The 21,654-nt window shown below is 42.4% G+C and overlaps 1 protein-coding gene across 1 annotated transcript in view; it reads left to right on the forward strand.

Annotated features, from left to right (window-relative positions):
- The first annotated feature begins 5,941 nt into the window (after positions 1-5,941).
- Positions 5,942-21,654, forward strand: part of HELZ (helicase with zinc finger) — an 82,425-nt gene continuing 66,712 nt past the window's right edge. Inside the window, exon 1 of the mRNA XM_084273670.1 lies at positions 5,942-5,987. The gene's annotated coding sequence lies outside the window, so the exon portion shown is untranslated. The remainder of the gene's footprint in view (positions 5,988-21,654) is intronic.

The following is a 21,654-nucleotide window of genomic DNA, read 5'->3' on the forward strand; positions in this document are numbered from 1 at the left end:
CTTTCACTGTTCTGTAGTTCCAGTTTGCAATGGCTACAACAGCAGTTGTGCAGTTAACTGAGAGAATGATATTGTTATATTCAGACAAGGGAATGTCCTGGTATTTGCTTTAACCTCCTGGTAGGGGAAGGAACCTGAACATTTTCCCCCATGTCCCTGCTCTGGGTATTTTTTGGAAAGTAAAATAGTAGCATGAATAGTATAGTAAGAATCAATCAACTTTTATTGCATTTTCTCTGTTTTTTAATGATTTTTAAAGCTGGCCATAAATAACTTATGTTTGTAATTAATTAGAGATTGTAATTGCCACTGATGTACTGAGATGTATATAAACTATACCTATAAAAGCACACAGAACTACATTTAAACCAACAGTCCTGGCACAGGTTATTATTGTATGAATACACAGTAAGTCAGGAAACTTTAGACAGTGGTTTTGGGTGAAGGAAGTGCCTGAAGGGACAGGAAAAGATGGAAGGATGCAGTGATTTGCATCTGGAATATAGACTTACACAGCTTAAGGGAAACTCGGGAATGCCATTTTGGAGGCAAGTAACTTTATCAAGCCCCACTAATGTAGCTCACTGCAACAGGCAAACAGCTGAACTGTTGGGGAAGGGAGAAAGAAGAGCAGACCATTCAGAGCGCACAGAGCGCTTCTGTGAGGCAGCCTTGGTAGCATAAGCAAAACTGGCTGCTGTAGGTAATGAACAAAGGAACTTCAGTTCAGTCCTTGTCAATTGAAAAAAGATAGATCTTCTGGAAACAGGCAGGAGATATCAGAAAGGGGCACAGTGGGTCATCAAGGGAAGTTGCTTCTCTCTTGTCTTCTTATCATAGAACTCTCTATTCCATTTGCAAATCCGGTCTGGAATCTTCAGCCCCAAGCTTATGGACTCCGGCATGCCTACCAAAAGAGAGATCCTAGACCTGTTTCCCCAGCCAGCTGTCTTTTCTTTTCTATCCTAGAGTAGAATGGTGCAGTGGTTTCCTGGTCCTACTTATTGTGGTTCTTGTAGATCCTACCCCCGTCTCTGGCCCCACTATATCCCTCTCTGCTGCCTTTGCATTTAGAACATGAGTTTGTTGGAGAGAGGAGGTGATTTCTCTCCCCTTGAAACTACCTTGTGCTGTCGGCATTGGAAAAAATGTTGGAGCACTCTCTGGACAGTCAGTTCTAACTACTCCATGAGCTATTTACAGGTCATCAGAAAGGCTTGCTGGCTTCTTAAAAACGTGCAGAGACTGAAGATCTCTGGTCTTGACAGTGTGGGATCAAACCATTACATTAATCTGAGCATTGTGGTGTCTTATCTCCTCGGTGTACCCTCAACATCCCCTCATTGCTGTTTGCTTTTCAACACTCATTTTCTGGATCAAAGGAGAAATTAATTAGCTTGACTATTACTTGTGCTAGAAATCGTATGTGTTTAAAGAGTCCATGTTGTAGAAATGTTATTTTTGGCTAATTATGAAGTAAGGTTCTAGTTGAGATCATCTGTTCATTAGAGGACTCTGCAGGAATTCCAGGGGAATTGTCATGCTGGAAAATCAGAACTTGCTACTTTTCAGCCTCATCATCAGACATTAATGGCTGCCTAAGCTCAGTTTGCTTTATTGTTTAGTAAAACTAAGAATTACTGTTGCTATCTAACCTCAGGTCTACCACTGACTTGTTTGTGGCAGAGGGTAAGCCACTTCACTTCTGTTAGCTTCCCATGATTGCTGCTTCTGAGGGAGTTCCAAAAATTATAAAGGTCCAGCGTGCTAAGACAAGAAAAACATTGCTTCTCTTACTGCAACCAGCCTGGAAGTGCTGTGGAGAAAGGCCTCCTGTTTGTGTCTCAGAAGTGGAAACTGCTTGAGATGCCTGCTGGGATGTTAGGCTGCAGGGTCAGGAGGCAGTTTGGTGCCAAATGTGTTATTTTATGTGCTTACTACTTTTACATGGTAATTGTGGTGGTTTTTCCTGTATTCTGAAGTTAGACATCGTGAGTTAAGCTGACTGAAAACCAGGTTTTCTGTATTGGAATTCAAGAAATGCTGGTTCCCAGACCAGGAGTGAAATCTATCATAGAATGGAAATCTGCTGTGAAAGCGAAAGTCAGAGGAGAAAGGGGAAAAAAAAAAAAAAGCAGCAGTGTAAAATTTGAAATAATTAAAATATTTTTGCTTTCAAAATGTAGGAACCAAGCTAAAGCTGTGATTCCAAGTGTGAGCTCGTGGGCGAGCCAGGGCTGTAGGGTTTTTTGGCTACCAGCTCTCCACTAGCCCCGAAGCAAGTGAGGGTTCCCAACTCTCCCAGAATCTGTGCCACACCTCTCAGAGCTCTGCTCAGATCTCGGCTTCATGGCGGTGAGCCTAGAAACCCTCAGTGGCCCCAGGTTTTCAAACTCCTGTTTTTTGGCAAGGGGCCTAGATTCTCCAAGGACCTGGGCATGGCTCCTAGCTTCACAGAATAGGGAGAAGCCCTGTGAACAGTCAGGATTTACAGAATCCTGACTTAAGGGTAGGGAGACTGGATGTGTTCATGCCTTCTGTACAGGGTGTCCTTGCAGTTGTGGTGCTTGGGAGGTTGGGCTTTCTTAGACTTCCAGAGGGAAATGAAAATTTTCAGACCTGAAGAGCTCTTCAAGTCTTAAAAAAATGTAAATGCAGAATTCAATTTGGTATTGCTGCATTTGTTGGAGGTTTTTTGATTTGGGGGTTTTTGTTTTAATCTTAGCATTATCCCGAGTCTCTAGAAATACCACTGTTAGCCTTTTGAGGATCAGAGTCCTGTCAAGTCTTGTGATGCTGAGCAGAGATTCAGTGGGTTTGTCCCTATCTCATGCATTGGCATTTCTTATATTTTGCAACATAACCTGTTTCTTCTGCTCCTAAACTCCATGGGACCAGCTTTTCCTGATCGCCTTGGGCAGAAGACAGAGCTACTGTGCAACTAGTGCAAAACCCCACATTCCTCAGCAGAAACCTAGTACTGTGGGCTCTCCTCATCATAAAATCCTGTTAGTGAGTGTAGCACACAGGGATTCCAGGAATGTGGGAAGCCTGGACAATTCTGGAAATGCACGTAACACATCTGTGGCTGTGCCTAGCCTGATGCCAAGTGTAGACCTGGCTCCTTAGCGCTGCCTGGAGAGTTCTGAGTGATGTGTTAGATTGCAGAGGTCTGAAAGAAAAATTGCAGCTTCCACTGGGGCAATATATGTCAAGTCAAGGAGTCCCTCCCACAGTAGCAGCTAATATTATAAGCTTATTTCCTTAAATTATCATTTAATACTGTATTCAAACATGTCAATAAAATCCCTAATCAGTCTCTTTGTTCCCATGTAGTATGCTATACTCTGCCTTCTTTGCTGTTACAATAGAAGTGGATTTGAACCTAACATTTAGTTACATTGAAGCCCTTTGCCTGTAGGATCTCATCCCTTAGCCAGTTGCTGTATGATTTGCACTTTGAGCAGAATTTCCAAGGTTAATGAGTGCTCAGAACTCAAATTTTTGGACCAACAGTCCTTGTCTTTCTCTCTGGTAAAAATGACCATGAAAGAGCTGGGAGGGGGCTCCACGTGGAAACAATACAGCTCTTCCAATCTCTCAGTGGCAGCACTGGAATAAAACAGCACTTGGCAGCCACCCCCTCTCAGAGCTGTCCGCTCCTTCTGCATCCTCTGGCACCTTCACTTGGGCTTTGCAATACAATTAACCAGTCCACAACATGCAGTAAAACCTCCTTCCAATGGGGGGCTAAGAGGTTTAATTTAAGTAAGAAGATCTTAAAAAGCTGTGGGTGTGAGGGCACAGGCTCCATACTGTGTTTCATACACAGTGTTTTTCTGAGATGAGGGATTCCCCAGCTCCTCTCTGGGCTGTTTCTGCAGTGCTGAGTTGCCATCTTTTGGCAGCACTCTCTGCCTTTCAGTACTTTCAATCTGGGAACTTCAGAACCACAGAGACAGATCGCAGTGAAAATGGTGTCTGTCGTTGAACAATCCTTCCCCGTGTAACTCCCTCACTAGCAACACAACTTTTTTCCTAGTGCAGCATAAAGTATCCTGTCAAACCGAATGGACTCAAAAGTAAATGAGCGTGTATGTGGAAAATAAACCCAGCAAGTTTCTGCTCACCTCAAACTCAATGCCATGGGATATGTGCCTAGTTTTAGATGTATACATACGTACAAAACTCATTCTATTTTCCAATGCTTTTAAAAATTAGAATTTATTTTCATGTTCCTTGCATATTATAACAGAGAAAAACTGTCAGTAATATGAAAGCTCACTAGGGAGCACAGACAACTACCTTCCAAAACAGAAGGCCTAATTCCACTTCAACAGCCTGGGTTGAATGAGACACAAGGTTAGAACGTGAATGTTCACCATAACCACCCCACTCCTTGTAGAATGGGAAACACACTGGAGCTACAGCACGTCCTTTAGACTCATTGGAGATGGCATCTGAGGCGGGGAGCTGGGAATCATCCAACATGGCCCAGGATATGCTCCACAGGGATGTTTTTGTCATGTAGCAGCATCTCCTGGGCCAAGGCTGGGACCAAGCACACTCCCCCCAGCACAGCCTCACACCTAACTGTCCTCCCAACCATCTTTATACAATGGAATCAGCCTCACACGTAACTATCCTCCCAACGGTATTTATACAGTGGAATTAAAAAATGGACTGATGTAAGTGTGGGGCTGCAAATGCAAAGGATTTCTTTAAATGTATTTCCTTCTGTATTTACATTTTTTCAAGGAGCTCTCTTTATAAATGCATTACTGATGAATATTGAAAATATTCTTGGGCACAAGTACCTTCTTGCAGTGGCAATGCATCAGAGGCGTGGCTGGTGGTTATTCTTCAAAGAGTTAGGAGGCCTTAAATACAAATTTAAATACAAATGTATTTAGGAAAATCCAATACCAAAATGATCTGGATCTTCTAATTATTTTAATTAAAGGGGAAGTTTTCTTAAAAAAACACCAGAATCCTGTTTTGTCGATAAAGATCCTGCAGTAAGCTGCTTTTCTCCCGTTTCTTGTCAACTTTTCCCTGCAGCCTGGTGGCTGATGTGCAGCGAGGGGCACCCATCCATGCACACAGCCTTGAAAAAGCCAGCTTGCAAAACAGCCTAGGTATTAAGAATTGATTGCCAAACATTTTGAAAACACAGCTAACAGGGAAGATTACTCCCTGAAAATAAAACTGTGATGCAAAGCAGTTTCTGGGATCCTGGCGCAGCCAGAAATGCACTACCAACAGTCCCTTCAGCAAAGGAGGATGGGGTTGGAAAACACCATGTACAGCGTGAGCTGCCCCATCACCTGCAGCCTCCTCGCACGGAGACGGGCTCCCGCAGGTCTCTCTGGGGCCCTAACTGCTCCCTGACCCCTCAGCAGCAGACTGACCGCAAGAAAAAGCATAAAATCATTAAAAAAACCCGGCCCCAAGCAACCAACCGCCACATTTTTAGCTCGGGTGGACTTTGTTTTCGCAGCTTTACCGGGCGGGACCTTCACTACGCGTGTGCGCGCCTCGTACCCTGCGTTAAGGAGGACGCTCCGCGGGCGCGCAGCGCTCCGCCAGCGCCCCCCGGGCCCCGCAGCGGTGCGATCCCCGGGAAAGGGGAGAGGGCGAAAAGAAGGGGGTGGGGGGAGGAAAAGAAACCAAGGACAAAACCCGAGGCGGCCGGTCCCCAGCCTAAGCGCGCGGCAGTGCCCCTCACGCCCCCTCACGCCGCCCCGCGTGGCCCCTCCAGCCGCGGAGAGCTGCGGACCGGAGCCCGCGGCCGCCAGCCTCCCCCGCCGTGCCGCAGACGGGGCCGCGGGTCCCGCTGCTCGTCCCGGTGCCCGTCCCGTCCGCGGCGCCCCTTCGCCTTCCCCCGCTGGCCGCCGGGCCGGGAGGAGGGCGGGGGAGGGCTTTCCCACAATGCTTTGTGGGGACGTTGACAAGTGGATCCAAGATGGCGTAGAAAGTAATGACAGGTAAGTCAGGACTTCCCCATTCGCCCCCCACGGGGGCCGGGGGCGGTCGGGCCCGGCCGGCGAGGGCTCCGGGGAGGCCTCGGGGGACCCTCGGTGCCCCGCAGCCGGTCGGGCGGCCGAGCGAGGGCTGCCGGCCGGGCCGGAGGCTGAGCGGTGCCGGCTGGAGAGGGCCCTGTGTCTGCGGAGGGGCCTGCAGCGGCAGCCGCTCGGGGGCTGTTTACGGGAAGGCTCGGCCGGAGCCCCGGGGGCTACCGCGCTCTCCCAGGGCGCCGTAGCCGCCGGCGGGCGGGTCGGCGCGGCCCTGCGCCCGGCGCGGCGGGGGTAAGCGTAAGGGCCAGCCTGGAAAGCCGGAGAAGCCCTGCACAGCCCCGGCTTCACCCGGCTCCAGGGGTGCTCGGTCAAGGAGGAGGGTGGGTGGATGTGGAGAGGGGAGAGTCAGCTTTGTTTTTGTCCCGGGCGGGGCGGGAGGGGACGGCTAGCGACAGCCAGGAAATAACGATAAAATACAAGTCAAAAAAAGAGAGAGAAAGAAAAAAAAGGTTTAGGCAGGGTTTGTTAAAGATGGAAAAAAAATTTAAAGAATTTAACAGCCGTTGTAAAACTAATCCTCAGAGCAGTTGGAGTGCCGGTGGATAAGCCTGTATTTTTGTTTCCTGCAGGAAGGCTTTGTCAGGGCCGAGTGGCTGGAAGTTGGGAGGTCTGACACAGACCCTGAGATCACCTTCTGTGCCGTGCAACTGTGGGGAAACTGCGAGTAGGAGAGTTTATACCGCAGGTTGCAATACGGTTTTTCCAGCAGAGACTAGATGTGTGCACGTGTATTTTTAGGGTGAATCCCTGGGTAGGGAAAGGATAGATGTAACTCCTCTTGGGGTGGTTCGGGTCTTTTTATTAATTTCCAGAAGAGTGAAGTTGTTTGGCTTCAATTAATTCTTAGTCGAAGTCTTGTTGTTTGATTATAGTAACATGATTAACCATATTGATGGGAATTAAGCAGTAACTGCAGGGGAACAGTTGCAAGGTTGCTTTCCAATTAGTGACAAAATGAGTAATAGGTGACGAACCTTCACATGGAATTTTTGCATTCTCAGAGGCACAGCGAGCTTGAGATGAAGTTTTAAAATAACATAGTATATTTTGCTTTTCATTGAAGAAATAAAAGAATTCTGTTGTAAGACACAAAGGTGCCCTAAAATTAACATCCCCACTGACAGATTGAGTGTATCATGGCTAGGCCTTTTGGGGTGTTTTGAATTGTTTGGGTCTTGTAATGTTGCTGTTACTAATAAAGAATAAAATATTATGATTGAAGCAAGGCAAAGGATAAAATATTTAGTCCTTCTTTATTAAGAAAAGACACATTTCTTTGTCAGAGTGGAAAGGGAGGAGGGAAAGGCGAACAAAACAACTCCATCAAATTAAATGAAGTGATAGTTGGCAAGTTTGCATTGTTTTCCAGGAGTGATGGGTAGAACAGGGAGTTTTTAGAATGTGTTTTAAAATCAGTTGCTTGAATCCTTCCGTGTGTTAGCAAATTGTAAACCTAAGCTCTGGGCTTTTTTGAAACGGCAGGGGTTATGTTGATTGGGGTGGTCTGGGGGTGCTGGGCAGCCTGCTGGTCTTCTGCAGTGAGGAACTGGTTTTGAACGTGCAGTTGAAACTTAGATAAGAGGAGAGTAGACAAGTGACCACCATGTTCCCTGCCCCGAGGGATGCAAACTGAGGGATTCCCTCTGACATGGATCAGACTGTGGTAGGCTTGGCTTTTACAGTGCTGATATTGAGTGGCAAAAGCTGAGTTCAAGTTAAGCTTTTTTTTTTTTTTTAATTAGCAGAACAGTTTTTCCTTATTAGTACGTGAAGGAATAATTTATGTTATTACTGGTAAAATTGAGTTCTCTTTGTAAGTTGTTATGAAAGCAGAAATAACTTTTTTTTTTTCCCCATTAGCTGAAATCATGTTTCTATTGTCACTCCTCACCTCTGTGAATGTTTTGGACTAATGAAACATACCGAGTGTGTATTTCCCCTGCTTTAATTCATACAGACTCCAGGTCTTTCTCAGTGAGCCAGATGAACCTTTCTGTGAAGGAGACCTCTTAAAGCAATGGCAGTAGGACTTGAAAGGTGATAACGGCTGGTTCTGAGGTTGGGGTTTCTTTTGTTTGCTTCTGTCTTCTGTTTTGTCTCTTCCTGGCAGACTAAAAATTAAAGGGAGATATGGAAGCAGCACCTTAATCGGTAATTTGTCCCAGTTCTGCTTCTTGATGTCATGGAGGACTCTTTCCCTTTGTGAAACCTCACAGATCTCAGCGAAGTTACTCCTGGGCTTTGGGATCTGTATTAGTAGATCTGGTTGTAGTTTGGAGAGAATTTCTGCTCAAAGGTTCGATTCATGGAGAAACTCCCATCTTTGAAAAGTGTAAGTAAATGTGTCTAGAAGGTTTGGAGAGGTGATAATCCTGAGTGGATAGGGTACAGGCCTAGTGCTTGGGAGATCTGGACAGCCTGATGCGAATCACTTCACCTGTTTACTCTTCTTTTTGAAGAAATTTAAAATAGGAATAGTGAATCTCAGCAACATGTAGAGAGTCTTGACGCCTGTGGGTGAAAGAGTATGTAAGAGCTAGGCAGTATTATTACTAATGTTTTCCAATTCTGTTAAATTAGTAGCCTGATGAAATATTTTCTGTAATGTTGGCAATTATTTTTGCCACTCAGATCCCCTTTGCAGTTTTAGATGGGTATCCTTTCTGACTTTTGGTGTGGATTTTGGTTTTTATTTGTTGTTTACTACCACCTAACATTTGCTACTGCTCTTTATTCTAGGTATTTTCAATTTAGTAATGGCAGAAGCAATTGATGGAGCAATTCAAATGATTAGTTGAAGGCCCTTGAGTCTTTCACCTCACTGGTGTTCCCTCCTGAGGTCAGTGGGACCTAGATAGGTCTCGTAGCAGGAGTGAAATCTAAATTAGAAAAATATTTTGTAACATTTGAAATCCTGTCCCCTGCGTACAACCTGAATAACTAGAGAAAGCCATGGGAACTGGCTTGGGGAATGAGAGGAAAGGTCGGCATCATTCTGCTCCAACTTAGGGACAGAGTAGTTGGACAGCTGTCATTCGCCTTGCCTTGGGGATGGGTACCAGGAATCCTCGTAAAGTCAATCCTGTCCTCCTTCCGTAGCCTTGTCAGAAGCTTTTTCCTGGAAGCAGGTCCCTGGTGCTTTTCTGCAAGGCTGCTAGTGGCTCATCCTGGGGGAGAAAATGGCAAATACTCTGCTCCCAATCTCCTCTCCTGCTCATGTATTAGAGCCGTTCAATCATTTCTCACGTCTTTTGTGGACGTCCTAAGGCAAGATCCCATTGTTACTACATAGTATATGTATTTTTCCCCTTTAAATGGCAGTATTATGGGTTAGATGATCAGAACAAACAAAACCTTCCTTTCTTTGTTCTTGTTTGTCTTGCTATTTCTTCTGTGGCCTTTGGCAGTAGTCAGCACTTGTGTTTATGTATATCGATGACATAGATTTAAAGACATCGTACTTCGTACGTTTGATTTCTTGCTCCCTTTGGTAGACTTCTGGGATCGTCAGGAGAAAAGAGAGAGAATTTGAAAAAGCAGTCTGTTTTTTTAATAAGTTTGCATGCAGCATTGGTATGGAATTAAAAAAAAGAAATGCCTGATCTTCTGGAGGTTTTGACCAGGAAGGTAAACATTTGTTTTTTAGTATTTATTTTGCAGGGAAAGAAGAAAATAACTAAACTTTATAGATAGTGAAATAAGAAATCTGCAAGGTCAGACTGCTCTACAGAAGCAGCCTGGCTTCTGGTGTTTTATTATGGTGGTATTGATATTTAACTCAGGTTCCTTATTCAAAACCAGTCTTGCTTACTGAGCTTTCATCTTCTCTTCACACGAGTGTTTTCAACATGAGGCTTCAACCAGAAGCAATCACTCATGTCTGAGAAACACAGAAAAGTGAATATTACTGTAGGAAAAGAAGTGCTTAGGAGTTTAACCAGGGAGATTGTAATTACCCATGGGTGAGATTTCGTTGTTCTGTTGCATTTCCATTGCACTGCTAGTTGAAGTTAAAGGATGCTTAATGTGGCTATAGCATAATATCCAAATGTTTTTCTACAATTGTATATGCAAATTCATTGTCATAAATTTAATAGGAATGCACTGGTTATTTACCCAGTCTTTTCTCAGAGTCCTCTAAAATACCAAGTTGCAGACTTATGGCAGGAAAGCTAGTTAGGAAAGAGTGGATTTTGGTCTTTTTCCTTCTTAAGTGTAGTTTTACTTACACTGAGAAGGTCTATTTCATGCCTAAAAAGTTTGAGTGGTTGCTATGGCCCCATCCTATTCCTGAATGAGTACAACTTACCAAATGTTCTAAGTGTTGTGGAGCCTTTGTTGGATGTTAGAAGACTTGTACTTTAGCAAAAAGGTAATTTAGAATTAACAACACTCAGTTTTTCTAAGAAGCAGTAGATATACTGTGATGGTGAGTTGGCAGGGAGAGTTTTTGTAAGTGACTTTACATAAAGGTATGTTTTGGAGACGTTACTGTAAACTCTTGTGCGATTTGTTTCTGTTAGTCTCAGGAAGTACCACTTGCATGAAGAATGATGCGGCCGAGGTGGATGATTTTAGTCTCGGGCTTATGTGTGGTTTGGGAAAGTACATTTCATGATCTCTTCTGTTTGTAAGCAGTAGGAAGGCTAATGATTCTCAGAGCTGTAATGGCTAAATGTTGGAAGAAAAAGAATAGTAGGATTATGTTAGGTACAAAATCAGGGTTGTTGGAGTGGCAGGAAGTGAAGGGCAGAAATGTAAGCAGTGTGTGGATTGGTCTGAGCTGGCTTTATGGTAGTTAGCGTGTTATTTAGAAATGATCTTCCAGTCTACCAAGTTCACAGGTTTGTTTTTGTTTTTTTTCTTACACATATATACAAAAAAAATAGTGTATTCATCAAAAGACTGAAAATTACACTGCTTAAGAGTGTGTAGATCTTTGAGAGCTGATCGGACCCTATGACAAAAGGCAAATATGTAACACAACAAGAGCTGTTTTGGAGAATCCTGGTTGTAATGTGGCAGGAGTGTTTAATTTGCTGGAAAATATTTAGTGGTTCGGCAAACCAAGAAAGTAGCAAGTCTTTGTGGATATAATAAATGGAGAATGCCACAAAAGAAAAGCAGAGTGGTTTTGGCAGCATATAAAATAATGCTGCTTCCTTATATACCTTTTCACTAATGTAACAGTCAGTATTTTTGTAAGTGAAGGTTTCATTTTGGGGGGCCGGGGACGGGCGGTCTGCTCCTGTTCCCAAGCAGTGTTCCTTTGCTGTTCTCAGCTACATTTCCCATCAGCTATCTGGGATTCCTAAATGCTGTCGAGCAGCCACAATAGCTGCCTTGCATCCGCTCCTCTGCCATCTCGGGAGCCAGAACTTGTTGGGCTTTTCTCATCGTCTACACAGGGATGTCATTAAGGGGAAAGTTGTTTTAGCATAATTCTGAATGTGTGCTAGCACAGTGCTGTACTGAGTGCTGAGGGTATTTTACCCAAGTGATGGTTTTGATTATAGTTGTTTGTGCTAATGGTTTTGAGGTAACTGCGCTCTGGCTCTATCTTAAGACACTCACACGTTTGGAATGGTGCAGGACATTTGTTTTGTCGGTTGAACTGACTGATATTCCTTGGCTGCAGTTCTGTTTATATTTATCTGGCTGGGCTACACACCGCTTTTCTTCTTCCGAAGTTCTGCGAGGATGATGCTGTTAACCACAGTAGGGTTGTTACTCATTCCTGCTGATGCCTGTTCTTTGAGTGGGGTGTAAAATACGTGACTGAATCTCTAATGTGAATCTCCAAAGGAGTGAGCAGGGTGAATGCTGTTGGGAAACCCGTGGTGTTTGGGATTCAAGTTACGCTGTTGCCCGTGGGGTTTGCTGTGCGAGAATGTGGGGATCCAAACATTGTGTTTGTGCGTTTGAGGAGAGGAAACAGCCATTAGAAGAGCATTATCTGATACAGAAGGGTTAATACCATTAAAATAGAGTTAGAAGACAACTCCCAGGCTTAGCTGTATTATGCCAAATGTTTTGAAGTATGGTCATGTAAAAATGAATTTCAAAGGTTATTTATAATAAAGACAGCAGCTTTTAATGGTGGAGGGTAGTTACTGCTCTGGACTTTCAAAACAGCACACAAAAATATCCTAGGCAGTTACATAATAAGCGTGGCTTTAGGAAAGATGTGTTTGGAGTGTCTGTGGGAGGCATGATTGTGTTAGTAACTCTGTTATGGTAGGGCCCTTTTGCACTGAGCATTGTGTAAATGTACAACAAAAAACTCAGTCACTGTATTATTTGCTACTGTTATAAATTTAAGTTCATTATGATGCTGCAATGAAGACGACTAAGGTACATTGAATGAAGATTTTCCTGGTTTGTGTCACAGCTCTGTCTTATTTCTGTGCTCTGATTGTGAACTCTTCACTATAACTGTGCAACAGAACAGACATTTTTACGTTCCTTTGCCTCTTGAATGGATCGAAGGAATGATTCATATTTTGCATCTCAAACAGAAAATTAACCCAGGGCTTTACTTAGGGTTTTTTTAAATCCAGCTGTAAAACTGAGCGCTACCTGTAGCTCCTGCATTTGCACTGGTGACCGAAACGTTTTTCTTCACATCTAGTCGTAGGTGTGTTCTGCTTTGGGGTACTGGGACGTGTCAAGAATGGAGAAAGTTCATGTATGAAAGCGAAAGTTTGATGTTTAAGGAAAGGCTGTTTCAGCATCACTGCACTGTCCCTGTTAAGAAGAGAAAACTCAGCGTGAGCCACTGAGCTCTGGAGTGTGCCTGGGGTTTTCCAAAAGGGGATATGCTTTGAGAGAGAATTTCCTAATTTAAAAAATACTCTTCTTGCTGAAACCCAAATACATCTGTGTTAGAGGAAGCTGTGAATTGAGTATCAGACTGAAAGTTAGGGACTTGTGATTTTGATTCTGTCTTCAAGACTGATTAAATTGGTGAACTTTGGCAAATGAGCTGTGGTCAGGTGCTCTCTGAAGACAGCCTGTATGGGTGACAATGGGTGTCATGGAAAATGTTATGACATGTCGCATCTAAACTTCTGCAATAAGTTTGTAAATATCTTGATGCATGCTTTGTGTTGTAATGATGCTTGGGAGTCTTTTTTGACTCCCCTCTGCATACGTTGGGAATGCAGTTTGGCACTGGGCATTTGGAATGTTACGTGACAGATGTGTAGTCACGTATGCCCAGATGTACCTATACATCATACAGCAGACACGTCTCAAAAAGGACTTCTGGCATGATCTTATGACTCAGTGGAGAACAATATTGGTAGTTGCGTGGCTGTGTAAGTCCTTAAGATTGATGGAGTTCACTTTTTTTAGGTCAAAATGATTACTAAACATGATATTGTGAAATGTGCAGAGGCACTCAGGAACAAGGCCATGTTCTGTTATTCAGATGCTTAAAAGAGGTTCTGCCACAAGCAGTTCATGGTTTTAAAGTTGTTGATTATGATTTAAAACAGCCTTTAGAATAGGAGTACTGTGTTCTTTGCAGAATGTGTTTGACGAGGCTTGCAGGTTGGTGCTGCTCCACAGAGAGCTCGCTGGCTGTGCAGTGCTGATTTTTCCCTTTGTTTTTCCCTGGCAAATTTCATTAAGAGAAGCAAAGATTAAATTACTTTTCTAATGCATTTTTTTAAAGTAAGTAATTGGTGATGTTGTTATGGGGATAAAATGGTAACCATGGGACAATATTTCAATTAAAATGCCCTCATCTTGGATAAGTGTGAGAAACTCTATTCTCAAAAAGCACTAAGAAGGTACAGGTAAATGGAGTACAAAGTGCTGCTGTTAACCGGTTATTATGAAAGATTGTTTACATGAAGATTTTCTATGAAGGAGCCAAAAGAACTTTAGGTGGGGCAGAAGCACCACCTATTATTATGTTACTTGATGCTCACTATGACACGCTCTTCGTTTCAGTTGGTTATTACTTGCCAAATTCTAATTATTTGGGTTGAAATTTCCCATGGTAGGTGTCTGTTGCAGGCTGACTTTTTGGGTGCTCTGGAGGGAGTGAAGGGTTCTGTCAACATGATTCAGTCTTTTCCAAAAATTGGGCAAAAAATATATTCTAATGCCCACAATAAAATAAAAAAAATCTAATGTCCTAAAATGCTACTTTTTACAAAGCAAAAATCTGACTTTTCTACTAAGGGTATACTGGTTATCAACTGTGGGAATAATCTGCTTGCATTGTTCAAGTTAGCATTGAGTACAAATCTGAAGGACCATCCCTGAAGTGAATAAGCTTCAGCCAGAGCTGGGCGAGATATCTGTACTGTTGGAAGGCTAGGGCTTTTGCATTCTTCCCTGGTAGGATTTTGGTCAAAAATGAGAGCATAGAGAATTCCCCTTCTATATTCCTGATAGCCAGTTCCACTTCCCTGGCAGCTCTACCTTCGTGCAGTGGCTGGATTTGAACAGGAGGTGCAAAATGATTTTTGAAAATGATTGGAAAAAAACCCCAAACCATTTCACAGAACATGTAGAATAAATGTGGAGATGGGGGATGGCTCAACAAGGAGATTCAAATTGAAACATGTTAGTGTTAGAAAGAAATGGAAGGGATGCTATACTGTGTGGGTACATATCATTTATTTTATAATGCTAATACAGTTTCTTTTTTGAATACAGTTTCACAATTTGCATAAATTAGAAAGTGTTTCAGAAATGGAGTAGGGAATAGCAAAATAAAAAAAGGCAAATGATACTTAACACCCCATCTTTGCTACACTTAATTTTCTGTATTTCTAATGAACTCTCCCATGTTGTGATGTAGATGAATGCTCAGTACTCCTAAGTCACTCTGCAGACACTGGGTGTTCTGCTTTTATCACATAAAGGGCTATATAGTACAGGGCAGAGGATAATAGGGGAAAAATAACTTAGAGTTGTCTTAATCTGGATATAAGAAGTTTATAGAAGCTTTTGGTTTTAATGTGTTATCTTAATTCTTTGTAGAAAGGGAATAGTGTCAGAAGGATAAAGATACTTTCTTAAAACTTAGCAAGTGCAGGGTCACAGTGTTTGTAAGCATTACTGAAAAGTCCACGAAGAGATTAAAATGCTGTTTAACTAGATGTTCATTCACAGGCAGCCTCTGTCCTGCCTGCTCATCCCGTGGGGCGGCCTGTGGAAAGTGGAGTGTTTGACTAGTGCAGTTAAAGGTTGTATCATGATGCAGACACGCGGGATGCCCAGCGGAGGCTTGTACAGATACTTATGTCATCAGGCAACCTTGGAGTATTGGGCTTTACAACCTGGGCTTTGTACTGCAGTTCTAATGAATGCAGTGCTTTTACTTGTGTTCGGGAACTAGGAGCTTTGTATCTGCTGGTTAGGGATGCTTTCAGGCAAGGTTGGTAGATGTGCTTTGCCTTGCTCTGTGTTTTGCTTAGTTTCATCAAGGTGGGTAATGTTTTCAGTCAGCTGGGGGATGAAGGGTCATTTTAAAGGCAGGAAACAAAGATATTAGGGGTACTTAGGTGGTAGGTGAGGTGGTTACAAGTGCTGAGGTAATGAGTTATTTTCGTATTTAGAGCCAAAGGTAGCCAGCTTGTCCGTGTGTCAGTGCTGCCACTGACTGTATAAAATACCTTTCTGCTGTGATTTTCAAAATTGAAACAAAAGAGATTAGTAAAAGTAATGAAGACTTAATAATCACTTAATAAAGTGTCTGTACTGAAATAATAATTGGCACTCATTAAAATCTAACCTGTTACACTCTATGTTGTATGGAAAGTGATTTAAAGAACACAGAGAACCCCAGATGTGGAAGGCATTTGTTCTTAATCTCAATTGCTGCTGTATTTTTGTTCCTATTATGTGAATGGTAAGCCACCCACAGGCACTTGTTCCTTTTTCAGTAAATCTGGATGTGTTTGTTCTATACACAAAGTTAACAGGGTCAGACTCAAGGCTCTATTTATATGGCCAGAGTTCACTTGTCCTCCTAATTCATGTTGCTCTTGGTTTTTCAATGTGAACGGATAATCTGAGGTTTTAATGGTACAGGACATCATGAACCTCTTAATTCCTTTTATTTTCCCCTTCCTGAAATCAAGCATATCATGTTCCTTCGAGGCCATGTAGCAGAGGTTCTTGCTGCTGATATGCTATATAACAAAACCTTGAAATAAGTTTTCCTCATTCTGTATGCTCCATTTCAGATTTAACATCATTTTTTGGAATTTAAAGTAGGGTCATTTTGTCTGGAGTTGTACAGCATTAACCAGAGTAATTCAGTTATTTCAGAAAACCGATTAAATTGTCCTCTCTCAAGGGTGGAGACTTTTGTATTTGTTCTGTAAGGTGTGCAGTACATTTCTGAGCACTGTGTATGACTAATATTACTGACTTCAGCCATAACTGCAACAAATGAGTGTGTAAGATCTCTGCTATTATATTCTTCTTAAAAAAAAAAAGCACCTTTTGTATTCTTCTTCTCTGCACCCTACACATGAAAGATGTGCCATCCTTTTTCTCTGTTAAGTCTTTCACATCGGTATAGCGCACTGTCATTATCTACTCTCATTTTATTAAATGATTTCTGAGTGTGGGATTATTTCTGATGTATATGTCATGACACTAGGAAAGTGCATTTTTTTCTGTGTGTTTCTGTAAGTGGCTTTGTGCAGCTGTATTTTAGTCTTTCCTAGAGGCTCTTTTTGTCTCAAGGCAGTAAGTTTATTTTTAAAATAAATACATATTTAATTTTACTAATCTAAAGGTGCTTGGGTGGTATTTTGGAGTACACAAAAACAATTAGATAACATAATCTAGAGGTGTGAGCTATGCCTCAAAATGGGATTACTAGAGATGCCAAAGTAGCTGCATAAGATCTTTTAACAGTAGATGGATTGGTTAGTCCCTGTTTTAGTGTCTGGACACCCCCAGGGGTTTGTTTGCAGAGTCTTGATAGTTGAATTTTGGTGACCCACCTTTTTAACTGTAGCACTGGCACATTCACATGTGTACTTGATGGTTTGTAATTCATCCAGATTATTAAAAGAACATAGATCTTTCTCTACCTGTGGAAATTAAAGTATCTTGTTAATATTTTCCCGATAAATTTGAGTGAGAGGGGACTAGAAGACTCTTCAGTCACAGGGCTTGTGTCCCTACCAACTTTCTGCCTTCCCAAATACTACTTTTCTGTACCGTGGAAACAATTTCTGGGGCCATCACATGGGAACTGCCAACATCTCAATCTTACCAGTAACGCTTCCAAAGCGGTGTGTACCGCTAGTGTCTGTCACCTGAAAATCTGGAAACCCTGGGAACTACTGGATGGGTCCTCGAGCAGTTAAGCTAACGAATGTGGTTGTGGCTTCCCTTGTAATGGGAAAAAATAAGTAGATTTTTCTTTTACTGGTGAGTGGTATTTTGGTACAGTGTGAGGTGTCCTGCTGCACAAGTGGCAGCACATTGGCAGTAATTGATGGGGTAACTGACCTCTTGGTATCGATAAGAGCCTGAATTAAAGCTGCTTTTCCTGTGTGGACTTACAAATCTGGCTCTGTTACCTGTCTCGTTAAATGTTTTTATAAAACTCACAGTATCCTTGAGAAATTCAGTTCAAATTGACTTGAAGTTCAGAAGTTACAGGGGAAGGACTGAGCAACCACCCTAAAAAGTAAATCTAGCACATCTCTTACTGCCTTTTAAATGGATTTGCTGGGAAGTTAGGATAAACCAGCTGTCTCTTCTTGACATAATACCTGAATTTATTACACGTTTAAAACTTCTGTCCAGTTCAGTGGCCAGCCTTTCCAATCTGTGAGAAGGGCTGAAAACCGACAAAGGGTTAGGAAACAGCGTGGTCACTGCACACATTTCCTTGGAGGAGGGCAGGATGAGTTGAATTCCTGCCCTGCTTTCTCTGAGCCTGTGCCAACTCGGCTGCAGTGGAAGGGCAAACCCTTCTCCTCTCCTTTCCTGAGGTACAGTGGGCTCTTAACTGGAGGACACAGCTGAATAGCTTTGGCAAGGAATATCTGGGTGCTTATTTCTTACAGCAGAATGGTTTGAAGGGTTATGGATTGTATTGGCAGGCAGCTGGAGAGCCCCCCCCTCCCCCCCGCCCCCCGCACGTTCCCCATGGCAATGGGTCTCATTCATTTGCTTCACTTTGCGACTCCCAGGATGTGGCTCTTGAAGTATATTGAATTGACAGTAAATTCCTACCAGTCTCACTGTAGGACTGCAAGTTGAACATCATTGCTTTAGCATAAATCTTTACAAGAGATGTTAATGTCTGGTTAAAATATGCAAATATTTACTGACTTGTCTACTGTTTGTCAGCTTGGCATGCGAGACCTTGGATCTGATCCTTCTGTCTTGGCAGACATTGGGAATTTTGCCAGTGACATTAATAGGAACAGCATTGTGCCCTCTAATCTGTTTGTTTATGAAGTACAGCAAGAGTTATCTGGCTAGATGCTTTGCAGTGAATTGAAAAAGCATCTGTTTGAATTTTTTTAGGAACTGTCACATGCCTTAACTTATCATTATCTTAATGTAAGGACCCTTTGATTCCATAAAATACGTGGGTAAGCTGTGAAGCGTGAAAGTGCACAGTCATGAGTAAAACTGCTGTGAAACACTCAAATTTTAGTTCACAATGTTCTCTCTTCCTAGATTGATTTTTAATATGGAAGTTGGACTCATCAGACTGTGGAGTAATTCCTCAAAAGCCTCCTGCGCACCAAGCAGGCATAGTGTTTACTTGAACATAAATGACTGTAGGTCACGTTGGTTTCTTGCTCTTCCTCTTCAGGCTGTCCCTTCTGCTTTTCCTAGCCCCCTCTGCAGTTCTGGAGGGGAAATGTTCAGTTTTATTTGGAGATGAGATTTTAGATACTCTTTTAATGTTTTTTTACAAAATCCCTTCAGAAAGAAGGCAAAACACTCATTAGGAATATTGAGATGAAAATTCCTGGATTATCTGGTGAGAGAGTTGTGTAAACTATCTATGCTCTAGTCAACGTGATGCCTACTGTCCTGTCAGGTGGAATTCATAGGCCCTATGTTGAAATATTTTATTCAAGTGCATAAATTGGGACCGTTTCCGCAGGCAGCGGTGCTGCTGCAAGTGGATTCAGAGCTAAGAAGTGCTTTGAATTCCCCACTGATAATAAAGGCATTGTCGATAAGACATTGTGCCTTGGAGCACAGAAAGTTCCACAACAATATGCAGAAGAACTTCTTCCCAGCGAGGGCAGCGGAGCCCTGGGACAGACTGCCCATGGGGGTGTGGAGTCTCCTTCTCTGGAGGTATTTCAGACCTGTCTGGATGCCAACCTGTGCGACCTGTCCTAGGGACCCTGCTTTGGCAGGGGGCTTGGACTCGATGAGCTCTGGAGGTCCCTTCCAACCCCTACAACTCTGTGAACCTCTGATTTCTGATTTAGGTCCATCTATTTCAGATGTGTAACTTCAGGTGATGGGAATATGCCTGTTGATGGTTTCTTCAAAATTTTGATGATGTGTTAAATTTTGCTATTAGAATAAATGGTTATTCAGATTTGAATTGAGAATTCTTCTGGCATGCAGTTCTGCAGGCCATTTTAAGCAAACAATCCTGACATTTGTTCTGTTACATGCTTAGTATATTAATCTCAGTTTTACAGACAGAGAAAGTGGGGTAAATAAGCAATTGGCTGAGTTTTGCAATGAGAGTTGGGAACACAGTGCAGCCCGTGTGACAATTCAGCTTTCAGGTCTAATCTGTGGTAATTTCTACCCTTGGAGCGAATATAGAAATTCCAATTTTTCAGTTGAAATTTTTGAAAATAAACGTTTATAGAAGTCAGATTTCCATTGAGAACTGTCTCCATTCCTTGGCTGTTAAAATGTAACTGTTTTGGGTTGGAGTCTGAAGTAGATGGTGCAAATGCACAGTAAACCTCGTTTTTTGTCTGCATGTATGGGTAGAAATGGAATTGAAATTAAACCTGGGAGCCTGAATGTAATATTTTTCCTGTGTCATTCACATACTCGTTCTCTTTGTTATGAATATTTTTAAAAACAGATTAAACTGCAGCAGCACCATAGCTGTCGCTGTGTCCCGTGCACCGTGACTTCAGAGAGTTTTTTAATTACACTCTGAAACACTGCTCGTGTGACCCAGTTCAGCTTAGTTTATCCAAACAACCTGGTCCTGACTTCTCTTAGATCCAGTGAACTTCATTCACAGGTTTTTGCTTAGTGGCCAGGTATGTTCAGGGTGACAAAAGGAATTGCATGGCTTTTGCAGTACAGTAGCCCGCTGCTGGGAGTGTACAATGCAGCCTCTTCTCAGTAAACTAGTTCCATATTCATCAAAACGGCCAGAGTAAGACATCTGATAAATAAAATTATTTTTCTTTTACCTGGTATCATGTTGGAGAAGGGCTGAGTAATGTGTCAGTCACCCTGGCCAGTCGGTTGGGATAGGATCTGTCTATAAATACAGCTCTTGGGGGAATAAACACACAGAAGCTCTGCGGAGACTTTTGGCCGAAGGAATTTTGGTTACATGTCAGCCAGGAAGTAAGGAAATCAAAAGTACAGTGGAGTTCATGAAATCCTCTTTTTTTTTTTCCAGTCCCTTAGGAGGAAAACAGAATGTACATGAGAAAAACATCAATTAACTATTGTATTACTATTGAAGGAAATCCTAGATTTGTAAAATTCGCAGTGGTGTAAAAAGTTAGTCAAATGGAAATCAATGTAATTTTTAGTTGTATCTAGATAGGATCCTTGCATGAATACTTAACATTTATATAATTAAAAATATGTGCTTAAGTGATCCCACGGTGTATTCTTAATGTTAATGATTACCCTATGAATTAATTTACTCATACCTCTGGAAGTGCAAAACCAACTAGCCTGTTCCTATTCATGTTGAAAGTGGGGACTTGTTTTTAGCAGAAAAGATACACCTGGATGAACACAGTAATATTTTTCAAGGTTCCTCTGGTTTTGGGAAGATGGTGTTGTGCAGTAAATTTTTATATAGGTGTTCTGAAAGGGAAGGTGGTTTAAGTCAAAGTTGTCTTGAAAAATCAGTATTCCTTTATGTTTCTTTCTTGATACTGAAAATAACTTTATTACAACTGTTTCAATTTAAAAGTTTAAAATGATTTAACAAGTTTTGCATGAAGGTGTTGGTGTGGCAGGGGTATCTGGGCTTTCTTAGACATCAATGGAAATAAAACAACTGAAGGAAGGGACGAGTGTTTTCCTGTTGACCACCAGTTCTTTCTCATCCCCATTGTGCTTCACCCGGCTGGAGAGAGTAGGTGAGAAGAGCTTTGAAGAGAAAGGTGTCTTGGAGTAACTGGCTGCAGGTTGGGGGAAGAGCAGTTGGTGGATGAGTTGTGTTACTTCCAAAGCCGTGATGGTGCTGCCAGTGAAGATGCAAAAACATCGATGTGTCAAAGTGCTTAAATCCATGCTGACTTTAAAATTGGAAACCACTACTTAGATACTTCGTCAGTCATGGGCTTAAATACCTTCTTGAATTATGATCAACACAGAGCTGGGAGTGATGCAG

Source organism: Gallinula chloropus (assembly GCF_964237585.1).
Source record: "Gallinula chloropus genome assembly, chromosome: 20".
NCBI lineage: Eukaryota > Metazoa > Chordata > Aves > Gruiformes > Rallidae > Gallinula > Gallinula chloropus.